This window comes from Microtus oregoni, unplaced genomic scaffold (assembly GCF_018167655.1).
Source record: "Microtus oregoni isolate MIOR12 unplaced genomic scaffold, Mior012 000038F_ref0000394, whole genome shotgun sequence".
Lineage (NCBI taxonomy): Eukaryota > Metazoa > Chordata > Mammalia > Rodentia > Cricetidae > Microtus > Microtus oregoni.
The window spans coordinates 17,124,080-17,142,571 of record NW_024543097.1 but is presented as its reverse complement, the minus strand read 5'-3'; positions in this window follow the sequence as shown (position 1 = coordinate 17,142,571).

Here is an 18,492-nt window from a genome sequence, read left to right as displayed (position 1 = left end):
TTCTTTCTTCATTTCTTTCTTTCAAAAATTCTTCCTTCCTTCCTTCCTTCCTTCCTTCTTTCCTCCCTTCCCTTTAATGATGAAATATTTTGGACTTGGTTTAAGTATAATTTGCCCTTTTTATTTGTTTCCTTGAATGTGGTTTTGTTTAATTTAATGGCAATTTTATTCTTTACTCTGCTTAGTCTAAGATTTTTTTTATTATTATGACATATTTTAGTAGTTTGTTTTAGTTCAGTTTATTTTTATATAATAAAGATTGAATGTCCTGCTTTATTTATTTTTATGTATGGATATCCAATTTTATAGCACTAGCTGCTGAGAAAAGTCTTATTTCCACAAAGTACTGACACACTTGTTGAAGTCCTTGATTACATAATTGTGAAGGATCTAATTCATTCATTACTAATCTATATGTTTGTTTCTAGATCAGTATTATACTGATTTGATTTGTGTTTTGTGTAATACATATTAAATTCAGGAGACGTGAGAACTTAGTTGCAAATATTTCAAGATAATTTTGTCTATTTATTTTACTATGATATGAATTTTAAGATACAGTTTTCTTTATCTGCATAATTTTTATATGTGCTGCAATGAATCTGTAGATTGAGTCATACAGGAAGTATAGAATGTAAACATTGATCATGTTTCTATTTGACTCTAGTTTCCTCCACAATTTTTTCTAGTCTACAAATTATGAGCTTTCACCTACTTGGTTAATTTATCCATATGTAATTTATAGTTATTATACTAGTATAAATAGAATTTTTCATAATTTCAATTTAAATTGCTTATGAGAGTGTAGAATACAACTGATTTTTTCTCATATAAATTTTGTTGCATACAGTTTTGCTCAGTGTGTTTATCAGTTTTAGAAGGTGTTGGTTTTATCGCCCTACCACCATAAGAGACCTTGCGTTCTGTAAGAACCTTATACCTGCAACTGAAACAATGATACCTGCTTCTTTCCCATTTGGATAGTGTTTGGATTGTTATTTTCTCTAGCAGAATTCCTAATACTGTGCTCAGTAGATGCACTGGAAGTGAGTACCATTGTCTTGTTCATGTTCTTCAAGGGAAAACCTAGAGTCTTACATAATTTAGTAAGTATGATATAAAGTGTTGATATTTCATACAACAGTTTCATTATACTCAGTTATCTAGTCCTTCAGTTGACTTTTTAAAGGTCATTATTGTTTTAAATTTTAAAAATTAATGTTTCATCTGTCTTGATTAAAGTGAGCTTTATCTCTTTATTATATGATTATAGTGTATAGCTATTCCTCCCCTTATGATGGGATTATGTGCCAATGAACGGATCCTATGTTGCTATAGTAGTAGAATATTGCTAACTATATCTAACCCACAAAGCATCATAAGATAGAGTAGCATGTTTTACTTATACTTGTGGTATCACAGCTGAGTGTTGGACTGGTAGCATTATACGATTGTGTTTTATACTTAAACAATTAACCTGGAAAAATCACAACTCAAATTTTAAAGTATAATTTACACTCAAAGCACATCTCTTAGTATCAGAGACTGAAGATTTGAGACTTTTTAAGGTGGTGGCTATATCACATTAGTTGAGTTTTGTATGCTAAACAATTGTTGTATTCTAAGAATAATTCCATTTTTTCATAGTGGGTGATCTATTTATTATTCAGTTAGATTTTATTGAGTATTTGGAGTTAGTACTTGGAAGACAACTTTTCACTTAATTTCTTTTTATTTACTAACTTTAGAATCAAAGCAATGCTGGCTTCAAAATGACTTCATTTTGACATTCCTCAATTCTGTTGGAATAATTTAAAGGATTGATGGTTGCTCTTTATATATTTGGTAGACAGTCATTGCCTTTAAAGTCATCTCATTCTGGAATGTTCTTTATGGAAACTATTGGTTTTTTGTTTTAATTCCCTTATATGTTTTGGTTCTGTTCAGATTTTCTACTTCATTGTAACTCAGTCTCACTAAATAAAGTTTTATGATATTTTTTATCCAACCAAAGCAACACAATTTGTTGCTATGTTAATTATCTTTCTAATGCACTTTTTGGTTCTACACGTAAAACTGATATGAAAACATTTAGGTGTAAAATTTTATATTTGATGATGTTCCCTGTGTGTTGGGGTAAACTTATGCATGGCATGACCATAGGACAAACTTCAATGCTGACTCTCTGCTTCCACTTCATTTATTTCTCTGTTTACTGTATTTTAAAAAGTTTATTTTATGTTTCTTTAGTTCATACAAGCTGTCTGAATCTGCATTCTTGTCTTTTTTCCCTGTTTTAGTTCTGTACTTAATGTAAAATGTTTCACACACTTGAAAGACAGCATGAAGCACTAGAGGTTGATTTAGTAGATCAATCCATAAAGTCAATTCTTCTCCTGTGGTGACCACTATTGATTTACAATGAGGAAAATACCTATTTGGAGAACTCTGAAAATAGATCAATCAATTCCTTCAGTTGGGAACCTTTTGCCAGCCATCAGATTTCATTATGGTAAAGATCATAAAAACCATATTTATCATGAAAAATTTCCAAACATACCCAAAGCAAGTGACACTTTCAATCCCTAAACAGCAATTAATAAAAGTAACCAGAAAAGCATTCATCAAACATATTAAATACCTGTGTCTTAGATCTCTTTGGTAATCCATAAGACAGTTTTATCGATGTGTTTGTTTCAAATTTATAATACTGGAAGTTTAATAGAAGTTGTTGACTTTTTTCACTCTGAAATCAACACAGTCAATGCCCTAGGCTTGAGGGCTACTGTCATGAATAGTTGTGGATCCAAAATGCTTCCATTTTCTCAGCCACTACTATTAGACAATGCTGTTCTCTTCATGGGTAACTAATACTTTGTCTAGATAGAATCCGTGCTGATTTGCAGTATCTGAATATGATTCTCGTTCTGTGATCCTCTTGTCCACAGAGGAGCTGAGAGTAGGATTTCAAAGAATCTTTTCTGGGATAGTCTTCCACACTTTCTTATAGTCTTCTGAAAACTACAGGATTTGCCTTTAAATGATTTCATGCCTATCAGTACCACTTTCTGATAAGGTGTTAGAGTAAGAAGTTCTGGTTATGACCTAAAGTGAGATTCTTTGTGGTTTTGTGATTTTTAGTGGGCAAAAAATCTAACTAAATATAATTTATTTATTATATAAATATATAGAGTTTATTTCATCATTAAGACTGTGAATGATAAGGACTTAAAAGGTTTGATTCATAAGGTTCAGTGTAATAATATTTCACTTGTATTTTAATATATGCTAGTTTGCCATAGAAACCAGGTAGTAGAGGTGTATGCCTTTAATCCTAGCCGTAGAGAGGAATACAAAATGGGAGGAAACAGCTCTCAGACACAGTCTCATTCTGAGATTCTTAGAGGCAGAATCACCATTTCAGACTGAGGTAAAGATAAGAGCCAGTGGTTGCCTGTTGTGTTTTTCTGACCTTCGGGTTGAACCTCAATTACTGTCTCAAGTATTTATCAACCTTGCTACAGGTACAATCCTATTAAGAATATAAACATAAATCTTACTCTGTCTTTCTTTCTATATGAGAAACTAGTAGATCCCAACTTTCCTCTGGAATATTCTTAAGGAATAGAAAGTTAAGCTTACAGCAATGTTAGTGTTAAAAGAAAAAAAAACACATAGATCTATATATCAAATATTATGAAGCAAATGAAACATTGTTGGCTCCTTATGAATCATAGACCAAGTCCTATTTTTTATCAGGTTTGAATGTGGAGTTTATTGAGATAAAGGAATGGGAAGAAAGAATAGGAAAGACAAAGAGACAGAAAGAGAAAGGGTTGGAGGAGAGGGAGAGAGTCAAAAGGCTGCCTCCTCAGAGAGAATGGCAGAAAGGAAGCCCAAGTCCTATTTGTAAATGGTTGTCTTTATTATCTTTTTGATTTCACAATGTCAGAAAAAAATATTCAAAGAAACCTTCCTTTAGAAGGTTTTAGGTAAAGTATTTCAGCATCATTTCATGAAAATAATACTGAACAGCAAGAAGGCAATTAGAAAGTTATAATTAGACCTTGATAAAATACTTTCACTCTTAGATTCATGGAAGATAGCCTTGTATCTAATATGTTCTGAAGCTACAAGTAATCTAAGAGCTGGTAATTTAAATGTCAAGATGTATATAAAACTATGGGAACTAACTATTTTTAGATCACTAAAGGAAAGAGAGAAGACTGCAAGTTTATTATGTATTTAAATCATCCTCAAATGCTTTAAAACTTCATTGCATCAAGAGCTAGGAATTTACAGTATTGTAGACATGCTAATGTTTCAAATCATGCTACTGCAATGACCTTTGTACTACATCTTTCAACTGAGTCTCCTTCACACATTTTTTTTTTGCTATCAACCTCCTCCTCTCCTAATTTATTGAATAACATAAAAATATCCCTTTTACGGTGTTAAGGGAGCTTGCCAACAATAGAGATTTACTTTTGTCACTTCAAAATTGTCTTCATTCCTATAATAATTCCCTAAACAGTAATTGACTTAGATGATGTTCAAGATTTAATAATTGTTCTTGAACAATATTTTGCACAAAAGAGAGAAAGTTAAATCTGCCACTTAACATAATATAAAGTTTGGAGGAAACATGTTCCAGAATGTGGCAAGACGTGTTGAAAACGGATTTTGTGCCCTTCTTTAAATAAAATTGTGATCTTAGAAAGAAAGTTTATTCCAACCCTTGAAAATAAGAATAATAAAGAGAATCTGGATTTGCCAAAATGGGGTTGAAATGTGAAAAACAAATAGAAGTAAAAGCAGGGAAAATCATCAAACTAAAAGGTAGTCGGATCAAGAAAAAGAAATCAATGAAACCAATGATGTTCACTATAGATGTTGGGTTGTCTTTGTGAATACAAACTTGAAATTTGGACTTAACATTATACACCTAACCTTATTGTTTTGTTAAAATAATTCTTAATTGTTTTTATAAAACTCAGTAAGACTAACTCTTTTAAAATCTGATGAAATAATGGACTTTTGGTCTTAAAGAACAAACTAAATTCACATACATTTATAAAATGTTTAATTCCTATTCTATGTCACCATGGAATTTAGCATTTATGTTTCCTCTTCCAATCTTTTTTATTTCATTAAACAGTATTTCATTATTATCATAAGAATGATAACTCTTAATAGGTATCAGTTTTTAATAAATAATATAATAAACGGGGTGGGTATATCTATACACAAACCAAACTGCTTGTTGAAACTTTGCTATTTTCCGGAATTCAGAACTAGGTTCTTCTATATCAGAGTCCTTTATACATTAAATAATGAAAATTGTGAACTGTGCCACTTACTTATCTTCAAATCTTTCAACTAGTTAAAATTATATTTTATAAAAATTGCAATCCTAATTTTGACATTTTATTTAGCAGCCTTAAGTCATAATTAAAGCATAAAATCCCACTATTGTTCACTACATAAAGACTTCAAACAGATTAGCTTCTCCATACTATAGAATATCTGACAATTTGGCTTGTCCCTGAGCATACTTATAATAATGAATATTTTGTGCATCACCAAATTCCATTTATTTTTTATTGTAGTCATAATAAATGCATTCAATGTCTAAGTTCACCATGTGATTTATTATTTAATCATAAAACACAATTTGAAAAATTACCAATTTCATAAGAAGTATATTTAAGAGAAACAGTTATGAACTGAGATCAAACCACATCATTTCACTATTTTACTTGCTTCAAAAGAACTTTATAAGTCTCATAAAATAATTTGTTTTCCTGAAAAGTATATCTCTTTAAAGATTTTTTCAACCAATTATAATTATGAACTTTCTATAATTTTACTTGATTCATTACTTTGCTAACAGAGATGAGTCATATGAATGCATGCAGATATAGGTCCAGAATGAGGGAGAACAAAAGCAATACAGCAAATATAAAACATTATTATTCATTTTGAGTTGAGGAAGAACACACAGATACATAATTAACTTTAGTGTAGAAATTTCTCTGGCTTCCTATATAAAGGCATGCTTTACTAAATCTGTTATATAAACAAAGAACATAACAGAGGAAGAAAAGTAATGGTTCATAATTACAAATTAAACCGAATACAATGACGTTTAACAATGATGAGTACTCACAAAATTAGGTCTTCCACATTTGAGACAGTATAATTGGCGTGATGACAGAGGAAAGTTTGCGCTATTCACCAGCCAAGAATGGATAATATACTCCATACAATTTGTCTTGTTTTGTATTGTTATTCTTAATAAGAAATTTATTTTCAGATGAGCACATTCAGGAACATAATCTTCTTAATAAAATGAGAATGGAGATAATTAATATTCTCAGTCGTACAACGTGAGGAAAGACAAACAAATATTCTGGCTCAGGGGAGAAACACCACAAATACACACACACATGAGAGGGAGAGAGAGAGAGAGAGAGAGAGAGAGAGAGAGAGAGAGAGAGAGAATGCAGCTATTCACAGAAAATTTTAATTAGACGGGCAGCAACAAATTGCCCCCTCTATGCTCCTTTTGCTGCCTGCATCGACTTTGAGAATATTTAAATTAAATCAAATTCGTATATGCAACAATTTACATTGCAGTGCAAGGTGCTGAAGAGAACCAAATTTGTCTTCTCTTATTTAGTATTCTTTTTTATTTTAATTTCATCAAAGAAATTCTATGAAATAATGAAGTGAATACATAGAGGTAAAGGCAGGCCATCTGAAGTACTGAGAGAAGAGAAGAAGACGAAGAGTAAAGAATTTTTACTGACTACAGAGAGACCTGGAGTAGAGATGGGATAACACGTGGTAGGAGAGGAGCGTACACAAGCATGCAGAGGGGGTAACAGCAGCATATGTGGTATCCAGTAAACTTGCTATTCTGTAAGAGAACCTGAGGAGAAAGATGCAGAAGGAAGCGTTTTCAAAATCTATTTTATAGAGCTGGAGGACTAGTCACAATTCTCTTCATCCTCTGTCAACATGAAGCTACTGATGATATCATTTCTGTTACTGTAGGCTTCCAAGAAGGATTCAAAACTTGGAAGATACAAGATGTTGTTTGTATTGTGATGAGAGGATGTGTTTTCCTCACAGCAGTGGGAATATAATTGATCCAGTATAAAATCCATACTCAAAACAACTTGGAAAGGAAAGAGTTCATATGTCTTCTTACACGTACTGATCACAGTCCATTATTGAGAGAAGTCAGGCCAGGGACGGGAGCAGGAATAAACCTGGAACTTTGGCAGAACAATGATTGTTGATTGTCTTTTTTTTTTTTCTTAAAGAGTAAGTTTTATGTTTTTATTTATTTATTTTTTTTGAGAAAAGGAAAAAAAAGTTTCCCCCTCCTCCCAGCCTCCCATTTCCCTCCCCCTCCTCCCATCCTTCTCCCCCTCCCCACACTCCTTTCCCCCTCCCTCTCCAGTCCAAAGAGCAATCAGGGTTCCCTGCCCTGTGGAAAGTCCAAGGTCCTCCCCCCTCCATCCTGGTCTAGGAAGGTGAGCATCCAAACTGGCTAGGCTCCCACAAAGCAAGAACATGAAGTAGGATCAAAACCCTGTGCCATTGTCCTTGGCTTCTCATCAGCCCTCATTGTTCGCCGTGTTCAGAGAGTCCGATTTCATCCCATAGTCATAGTCCAGCTGGCCTTGGTGAGCTCCCAATAGATCAGCCCCACTGTCTCAGTGGGTGGGTGCACCCCTCGTGGTCCTGACTTCCTTGCTCATCTTCTCCCTCCTTGCTCTCCTCTTTGGGACCTTGGGAGCTCAGTCCAGTGCTCCATGGTGGGTCTCTGTCTCTATCTCCATCCATCACCAGATGAAGGTTCTCACTCAGGATAGTGTTTTCTCTTTCTATCCATTTGCATGCAAAATTCGCGAAGTCATTGTTTTTTACCGCAGCGTAGTACTCTAATGTGTATATATTCCACACTTTCTTCATCCATTCTTCCATTGAAGGACATCTAGGTTGTTTCCAGGATCTGGCTATTACAAATAATACTGCTATGAACATAGTTGAACAAATGCTTTTGTCATATGATCGGGCATCTCTTGAGGCACTGAACTGAATAGAGAATTCTCAACAGAAGACGTTCAAATGGCTTAAAGACACTTAAGGTCATGCTCAACCTCCTTAGCAATCAGGGAAATGCAAATCAAAACAACTTTGAGATATCATCTTACACCTGTCAGAATGGCTAAAATCAAAAACACCAATGATAGCCTTTGCTGGAGAGGCTGTGGAGGAAGGGATACACTCATCCATTTCTGGTGGAAATGCAATCTTGTACAACCACTTTGGAAATCGGTGTTTCGGTTTCTCAGGAAATTCGGGATCAACCCACCCCTGGACGCAGCAATACCACTCTTGAGAACAATGATTTTCTTGAGGGAGGTGGGAGAGCTGACTCTCCATGACTTGCTCAGTGTGTTTTCTCTTACAAATCCAAGGCTACCTGCCCAGCGGTAGCATTGCTCATAGTGTACTAGGTCCTCCCATATCAAAAATTAGTTTAAAAAAATGTCCCACAGACTTGTCCATGGGACAAGTTGATGCAAGGAATTCCTCACTACAGTCTCCCTGTCAATTTGACAAAATACGATGAAGTAAAAACTTTTTTCCCCGTGTCAGTATAGGTATCCGGACTGAAACTGTGGGTTTATGCTTCCAAGGTCAATGAAGAAAGATAATCTTTAACAGGGGGGAAACAAAGCAAAGTGGATAAAAGAATCATGAATTGAAATAAATTTTTTGGATTAAAAATTGAGCTATTTTATTTTAAATAATCTACTTCATATTGCTTAATCCCCCTGCTTAATTTTATCTGGAGTGGGAAGGAGTGGGTGTGCTGTGTTGAGCTGACAGGCATGCAGGAGGCTGGGAACATGCAGGTTTTGGAAGATTAAAAGCTTGTTGATAGCACTAGAAATTCCTAAAATAAAAATTATACTAATGTGAAGGCAAAACGAATGACTCTATCTCCCTTTCTGCTAAGTTTTTCTACATTAGCATACACAATTACAAGCTGACAAAATTAAAAAAATAATCAAAAATAAAAAACAAGAATAAGACAAATATTCTTATAATTTTTTAAAAATATAAATATTTTTTAAATAAATATTTAAAATAAAATATTTATAAATATAAATATTTTTTAAATAAAAAACAAAAAAGACATCATCTGGATGTCTGGATTCTCTTGTTTTATTTAAATAAGCAATGATGATTATGTATGTTATATGGTCAAATCTTATTTTTCACATCTATATATTTTACCTATGTAAGTAGCTGTAGAAATCAATAAAGTTACATAAGTATAGAAACTGATGTTCAAAGACTGTCCATGGATCTGCTAAAAATGCCAACTTTCAGCTTTACTTTAAATTAGGCCAGCTTAGTGAGATTATGCTCTGATGTCCCCCTCATTTATTGCACTATCCTTTTAAAGCATAGTTATAGAGATGCAGCTTTTATATCATGAAATAAACCAATTTAAAGTTTATGATTCAGTAGTTTGAGAGTCTTTCTGAGATAGGATGGAAAAACAAGGAAAATTAAGAGGATTCAAATGATTCACTTATATCAGAGTCTGTTTGAAACCTCTCATTAGCTGAGGGTGAAGAATTTTAGGTCCATTAACAAAGTTTTGTGGGTAGTTTGATGGCAGGGAGAGTATCATTTTCATTATAAATATTTCAATTTAGAGTTTTAAAATCGCAGTGAACCATGCTTGTGACCTAGGTGTATACAACAATTGGCTTTGTCATTACTTTTTTTCACAGTTACATATATGCAATTTTCTGATTATAAACTTGGTTTTTAGTAAAATCTTCTAGCTCCATTCCATTATTATTTAGTAAAGATTCTTTCATGTTTTATGAGTGATGGTTTTACTTAGTTACTATTTAATCTCATTAAAGACACTTAGGAGCTTTTCTATAATCTCATTAACTAAAACACAGCAAAACAAAATAAAGGAAAGGGTGGGTTATGTTAGACATTATTTGAAGAACATAACTTCAGAAGCTATTAAAATGATTTATATATATTTCTCTCCTTCCACAGTCAGTGATGCAATCTACATTTAAAACTTTTCTTAATAAACTGACTTAGCTTCTCACTGAGAAATGTTCTCAAATTCTTCCTGTGGTAAAACTGAATATTCCACTGTCATATGGGAAACTCTAGAAAGCAAGAGTCTAGGTTGTCTCAGGCCACAGTGCAGCACTGTCTCCCTGTTTCTCCTGATATCACTGCTGCAGATAATTCAACACTTGTGAAAATTCCTTTCGAATATTTCTGTAACCGCAAAAGAAACTCTGAAATAATCGCCATGCTTCATCCCAAACTACCCAGTCCAACACTTACGTCTTAGAGATTTCTTAAATCTGACCACTCTGGGAACAGAATCAGACAATAGACTTTCTTATTATGATGGAGGAGGGTCATCTTTCAATCTGTTGATTTCATTGGCTAAGTATTAAACAAACTGCTTGGGCTCATAGCTTAGAACATAGGTGGGTGGAGTAAACAGAACAGAATGCTGGGAGGAAGAGGAAGTGAGCTCAGAGACAACATCCTCTCCTCTCCTGGGCAGACACATGCAATGAAGCTCCGACCTAGGATGGACGTAGGCTAGAATCTCCATGGTAAGCTACTTCATGGGCTAGAGCAGATTATTAGAAATGGGCTAGTCCATGTGTGAGAGTTAGCCTAGAAGAGGCTAGATAAAAATGGGCCAAGCAGTGTTTAAAAGAATACAATGTCTGTGTAATTATTTCGGGGCATATGCTTAAGCTAGCCATGTGGGCAGCCAGGTGCTGGGGACGCAGCCCCGCCACCCCTACTTCAACATTATTGGGCAAGTACTTTTGTCTAACACTTTTTGTCAGGCTTAAATATGTTTCAACACGTAGTATATCATTCTTCATTTTTCTTTTCTTTTTTTCCCAGAAATGAACTTCAGGACCTTTCACATACCTAAATAAGTACCCTAGTTCTAAGAAACATCTTCAGTTCCTGAAATGTTTTTATTTTTCATCCATACAATAGTTTCCTTTCCTACTTGACTATTTGTGGGAATTAGTTTATGATGAATGTTTCAATTTCTTAGCATCACACTATTTATTTGAGCGGGATATTTTCTTCCTAATAGATCTTTTTCCAATATGAACTAGTCTACACCCCTATAATACCTGATTTTCTACCCTGGTCTCAAAGGCCTATTACCAGCACAGTACTGGTATACTTTGAGGTGACCGATAGATATATGTTCATTTTAACATTCTGCTTTCAATGGATGTCCATTTCATGAAAAGCAAATATTACATGGATTGCCATAGTCTACAAGACACTTTATTGTTTATCTCTTTTAACATCATGACTCTTTTCTTTTACCATATTTCTTCTTGCACAACTTACCTGAAGTATTTTTCCTATTTATCAAAAATGTGGAAAATGTTCCCAAAGTAATGCCTTTGCTTCAGAGTTTTCATTATTCTCTTGCTTAGTCAAGCTCTCCACACAAATTAAATTGGGTATTGTTTTGAGCACATCCGGGATCATTGTGCATCATGTCAAATGGAGTATCTAAGAAATGGGAGTATCCAAAGCCAGATTGGAAAGAATCTCAGACAAAACATAGGAGAGCAGCTGTGAGAAATAGTATAGAAAACTACTAAAGTTGCTGTAATAGAGAGCGAACTAAAAGAGAAAAAATACATATTATAAATGGAGGAAGGAAAGCTTATCTATGATTTAAAAAATAATTATCTTAAAATATTTATGCTTACTATGAATAAAATGATGACTTTAAAAAGAACCAATTTTCATTAGTAAACACACAAGCATTGCAAGGCATCAGAAATATATGTATATTTAAATTTTGCTTGCTTGCTTATTCTATAAGCCCTTTATGTCTCTTTTAATTTCATATTTTTCCTTCTATAATATATAGTTTGCTAATGTAGCACTGGAACACTGTATTTGAATTTACAGTATTATGCCCTACTGAGTTTAAAAATACAAAAGGAAATTTGTGAATCAAAATCCAAAAGACAGTAACCAGCAGTTGAATTCATCTTTCTAACATAATAAAAGGTAAAACTATATGCATCTTGTACCTGTTTGAATTTCTAATATAGATTTACTGATTTATTTTCTCAATATTTTCTGGGAAATATTATTAGAACATAGAATTTTATCATCCTTGCAATTCCTATTTAACAGAAAGGTTAAAAGGCTGAAGAGATGGCTCAGTGATTAAGATCACTTCCTGCACTTCCAGAGGACCTGGGTTCAGTTCAGAGCATGCATGTCAGACACTGCCTTCTTTCTTTTGTGGTAGTTACACTCAAGTGGTGCTTATACATACTCTGAGACATAAACACATACACATAAAGCAAAAGATAAATCTTTAAAATAAAACAACAAAGGGAAATGCTAAATGATTGCACATTATGTAAAATGAAAAAAAAAACAAGCCTGATTTCTACCGTATACAACAACTAATCTGTAAGTCAGATATACCTAGATTATTTTCCTTTAAGAATTTTCAATAAATTCTTTGACATATGAATTTCCTTTTGAAATCTGATTATGATCTACAAAACTGTCAGCAATGCCCATCTCCATCATGCATCACAGTACATTTAAAACAAACAAACAAAATCATGATTCCTTTGTGAGCTGTTCATTGAATGTATAATAAGCTATCTGTTGTAGCTACTTATTTCATTGATTGCTGTAAAAAAATATAACAAAAGCAACTCAAAGAGAGATGGCTTATCTAGTCTCACAGTCTGTCATGGTAGAGACGTTAGGGTAGCAGAGCTTGAGGACGCTGGTCATATGATATCCACAGTGGGGAACTGGCAATCCATGGATCACTTTCTCCTTTTTATTCAGTCCATGCCTCCAATCCATAGAATGGTGTCACAAATAAGTAGAGTGAGTCTTCTCATCTTAGTTAGCCTAAACTTGGTAGTCCTTCCCAGGTGTGTCTGAAACCTTGCTACCAAGGTGTTTCTAGTTTTAACCATATTTGACTATAGTAACCTCCATTAAACTCTTTGAATGAATATGTAAGTTTAGTTGATAAAGCAAATATAACAATAGTTTTGGTCTCCTTTATGCTATCTTTTACTTGGTTTTGATGGAGATTCTCAATGGCTACTACATAAGCCAAGAAAGAGGCTGCTAGGCTCAAGGCTGAAAGTGACTGTCCTTGGCACTGTCTTAGTTCTAGCTCTTTCCATTTAAAAATTTACCAACTGCCAAGAGAATAGTCAGAAGAGTATTTTTTTAATACTGAAAACAAGAGTGCTTTTCAAGGAAACATGTATTGAAAGTGGTTAAAGCCTTACCTCATGATTTTTAAAAGTATAATAAAAGACCAAATTTTAGAGAAGAGATCAGAACATTTCATATAAGTGTCTGTTCTTCAAATATTTTAAAAGTTCTGTTTACAGAATCTTATCTTATAAACAGTAAATTAGAAAATTATTAAAAATCATATCTCTGTTAGTGATTCTAAAGGAGTGCTTCACAATATTTATTATTACAAGTACATTTGTTTTTATTTCCCAAATAAAAAGTATACTATTTGGCTCAGATATACATACTATATATATATATATATATATATATATATATATATATATATTATAGTCACATAAGGAAATACCTACACATAGCCATGTATATCAAGCACACATGCATATATTAAACTTACACTCATATATAAGCTTTTATTTACACACACACATATATATATATACATACATATAAGTATATATATTTACACATATATTCCCAGTATATTTCAGCTATACTGGGAAAATGTGTTATGGGATGTTTTATACTACAAAGTGACTATAACTGTTCATAATGTATTGCTGTTTTCAAAGTTGCTGAAAGAACCATTGCTTAGCTCTTGCTTATTCATATATTTATGACTTTCATGGAAATAATGTATAAAGTTATAGGGAAATCTTTAAGAGTATTTGTAGATTTACTTCAGAGGTTTAGCAAATTGTGCTTCAGTATGATATAGTAGGCACAAAGGTAATATTATCTATACTTTTTCACATAGAATAACTTTTTAAATCTCTGAGTAAATGTGCTTTCCTTAGTGTAGGTAGAAATGTGTAATGGCTGCATAAAGCATAACATCGGAAATCTGTCTTGTTAGTCCAGGGGAAGAATGGAGGTGCAGAAATGATCAACTGGGTGCGCAGCTTCCACAACCGGACATGCAAGTGAAGTAGTGCATTATGACAGAATCAAGGGACATACAAAATTCACAATAAAGAGACCACAGAAAACTAAAACTGCATATCCTTATTGAAGCCACCATTCAGAAGCAACACCTGCTGTACAATTTCCTTCTTTTGAATAATTACGCTGATCCAAGACATATTGTTTGAACAAAAGGTACATAATATATCATGTCCTAACCTTTGGTAATAAAACTTATATGTAAACTGTGAAGAAGAGTCAATTAGAGTGGGGGTTGTTTTAATTTTTCACTACTAATTTTTCAACTTACTTTTCAAATGATGAGAAATAAAGTTTGGAAATGCCAAATGTTTTCATTGTCATACAGTTATTATTGGTCTTATAACTCTTAGGGCCAATCTTCTATGGTATTTATTAATAATTTCTTTCAGAATAAATATAGACTTAATTCTATTTTAAACAGAAACATCATTTGTTCAGCTCACCGAATGCATAGATCATTGTTATACATTATGTTGACTTTGTACATGAGTGCCCAGAGAGGACTAATAATCTTTTACAAGTAAGAACCTCTGTGAATATTACACAGAAAAATAAAAGACATACTAGTCAGTACTTTCACCAAACAGTGAATAACGTAAGCTGCATTGATACATTATGCTTGTTTAATTTTCAGTACTTAAGGTTATTACAAAACACTGATTTTATAATTGTCATTGAAATCGCAATATAAATAAGAAAGACTCAAATAGACAAATGCAAGCACTTCACTGAAGAAAGGCATAGAAAAAAGAAAGGGAATTAGAAAAGAGAAAAGAAGAAAACAAAACTGTATAGCATGGGACCCGCTGTCTAGCAAAGATCCTCTCAGACAAAGAGGGTATCAAGATTTGGTACCCCAAACATCTAATTATGTTTTTCTTCCTTTTGGAAACTGAAGCAGAAAGAGAAGAAACTAAGCCATACTTCTGTTTCGTGTGGTTCACAATCATCTGCAAAGTTCTTAGTCACAGATGTTGTGGGTTGGTGGTCTTCTCATCAACCACAGAAGGAACCATTATTTTCGTGTACAGGTGTGAAAACTTGTAAAAACCTGGAGACAAAAGACTTTCCCAAGGTCAGAGAACCACCAACTAGTCTACTGGGACTGATGCCAAAGTCTTTGATAGTCTTCCAATTGTGTACAAATACGTGCCAACCTGAACTAAATCCTGTGAGAAAGAATTCTTGTATCTGTGCAATTTACATTTGTAATTTGATTTGCTTGCCATAACATGGAATGATTATTGAAGAGAAAAGAACAAGGTAAGATTGGTGGGTCCCAATAGAGAAAGGCAGGCTATGTAACCTTGACTTCATGAGCCCAGTACTTGGGTGAGGACTCTTGCTTTCCTAGATGATGACATTCCCAGTGTCTTTAACTGAGAAAATGACCACTTTGAGAAGATTTTTCCAATGGGATAACCAGAGCAATATCCACTTAATCACATAATTAATACTCTATTTCAAAATAAAGAGTGAAATTTCTGAAGTCAAATCTGAAGTTGATGAATGTTTGCACAGCACCGTGATAAGTGTTAATCCTGTTTCTCTTTCGGTGTGTTTCCTATTAATTTTCCTATTCCTTTAGTTCCCAGAACATTAATGTTTTTCGTGAGCAGATGATGTTTACCGAAAATCTTATTTTAAAAAAGTCACAGATGTAGCTATGTGCAAGTGAAAACACATCACACCGTATTCTTCTGTCAACCAGAAGACACAGGCCATTGTAAACAAACAAAACAAAACAAAAAAAACAAAAACAAAAAAACCAAAAAAAAAAAAACACTAAAATAAAATAAAGGATGAGAATAAGAAATGTGCAACACAACCGGAGAATGATGAGCCTAGAATGCTGCAAGCACTGTGAATAGACTTCGTTACAGTGATAAAAACAATGTGACGTACAGGAACTCGAAATAAAGTTAGGTTTTATTCTGTCTTTAAAATTATTATTTGACTTCATGACTCAAAGTGCATTGTAGGTAGGCTTTCTTTTTGGTCAATAACCAACTCCCATTTCATCAGATGTGGACTTATTAATTATGAAAGTTGCCCTTATCATAGCCCTTATTTTAATCAGTTTCTCTTTATCTAGGTTTTTGCCTCAGGATATTTTATTTTTCCTTCTTTCTGTATCTCTTACTTTTATTGCTTTTCCACATTTCGCTGTTGGCAAGTTATGGCAATGCTGGAGAACTTACATTGTTGGCGGCAAGGAGGGAAAGCTGTTAGGCTGACGAACCCAACTACCATCTAGGCCCAGAACCAGGGCTATGAGTTAATCTACACCCATATTCACCTCAGCTTCCTTGCCAAGACTTTTTGCATGTTAGCTAGTTTGATTATTTTTGTTTTTCTACTGAATTTTGTTTTGTTTGGGGAGAAATTACAAGGGCAAAGTGTAGAAATAAAGGGACCAGGTAACTGACAGGATTGGGATACATGATGTGAATCCAATAAAGAATAAATAAAATAATTGTAAATAGTAAATATATTCTACTACATGATTTTAATCCCTGAATAAATGTTTCCTAAATTCATATAATTAATTTTATGTAGTATATTCCTCACAGTACTAATTTCAGCTTATTTAAAATCAATCTTTCTTTTTCATTAATCATTTCAGAATAGAAATCATTAAAATAATGTTTGCAGTATGGAATCATAATTTCTCTTTATATGATAAAGTACTTTCAATTTTGTGGTTCTTAATATACCAATAATATCTTTAATGTCAGTTAATAAGGAAGTCAATTACTGACCAATATAACACTGTATGCTTCTTTTATAAATAAAAAGAAATGTATGAAATCATTTTATCTATAAAACAAACTTCTCCTTAGATTTTTAAGCAGATATGTAATTTGGAGTTGGTTTTGCCTTGCATTAATACTAAGAAATTACCCAAAGTTTGCATATTTCACAAAAGTAGTTTGGCAATCTGGTCCTCAAGTTAATATATGTATTTATAATATTTATTAATACTCTTGGAGTGATTGAGTTCTGCTTTGTATGCCAGCTTTAGTAATGCATATTCCATTTACCAGGAAGCATGAATCTTATGGTAAAAGGTATAAAGATTGTATCAAAGATGAATTGTGACTCAGTCACATGAAATTAACCTCTTCACAGAATCAAAATTTTCATTTTATAAACAAAACCAGAAAACAATCTAATCTCCAGTCATGGCATGTCAGCCACTGTGGCGGACCTCTCGACCGGCGAAGAAGAATGACCACCACATCAGGATTCCACTCAGATCACGCTTACCTGAGTACCCTTGATTGATGGGAAGCATGAAACAAGGGGGGCAGGAAAACAAGGGGCAAGAAGGGAAGGGCAGGGAGAGCATGAAGCTAAGGGGCAGGGAGCTAAGGGGAAGACAGCATGAAGCGAAGGGGTGGGGGGGGCACTTAGGCAGCTGCTTAAATAGGGAATTGGCACACGGGTCGCCCTGTGATTGGCTGCCACCAACAGCTGACACAAGACCGCATCGGGATAGGCTCAAGGATCCTCATCCACCACACATGTGGGAAGCTGGGACACGCAGCTCTCAAAGCCATAGCCAAATATGGAGTTGTTTATAACCAACAAGACAAGATGTAGGCGCCATCTTGTAATGGCGATCCTGTCCGGCTCACTACAAAGCCACAACAGAAAGCAAAACAACAGAAAAATAAAAGGAGGTGTTGTTAACCCAGGCTTTCCATGTGAGACAGGCAAACTGTTGTTCTTAAACTGTGAGTGTAGATGCAAAGACTGAAACTTTCTGAATATTCTGAATTAATCTTATGAAGGTCAAATTTTAAACCCCAGAAATATTTCTTATAAATAAGAAGCCACAGATTAGTATTCATAGTTTTGTTCTCCTCTTTGACAAACTAATTAAATTCAGACATATTATAATTTTATTATTTATTATCAAATCTCTATAGAAGTTTATACTTCTAACAAATTTGGAAACTGATATTCTACTGCCTAGAATTTTGACATATTATCTAAAGTAAGATGAAAAAGTATTAGTTTTAAGAACTTAGATATAGAAATAACCTAAGGATAAAATCTTTGAGTAAGCAGAAAATTAAGCCAACTTTTTATAATTGCCTGGCAAATTTACTTATGGGAATTAAGCTGAAGGATTAACAAATATGAAATAGATTATTTAAA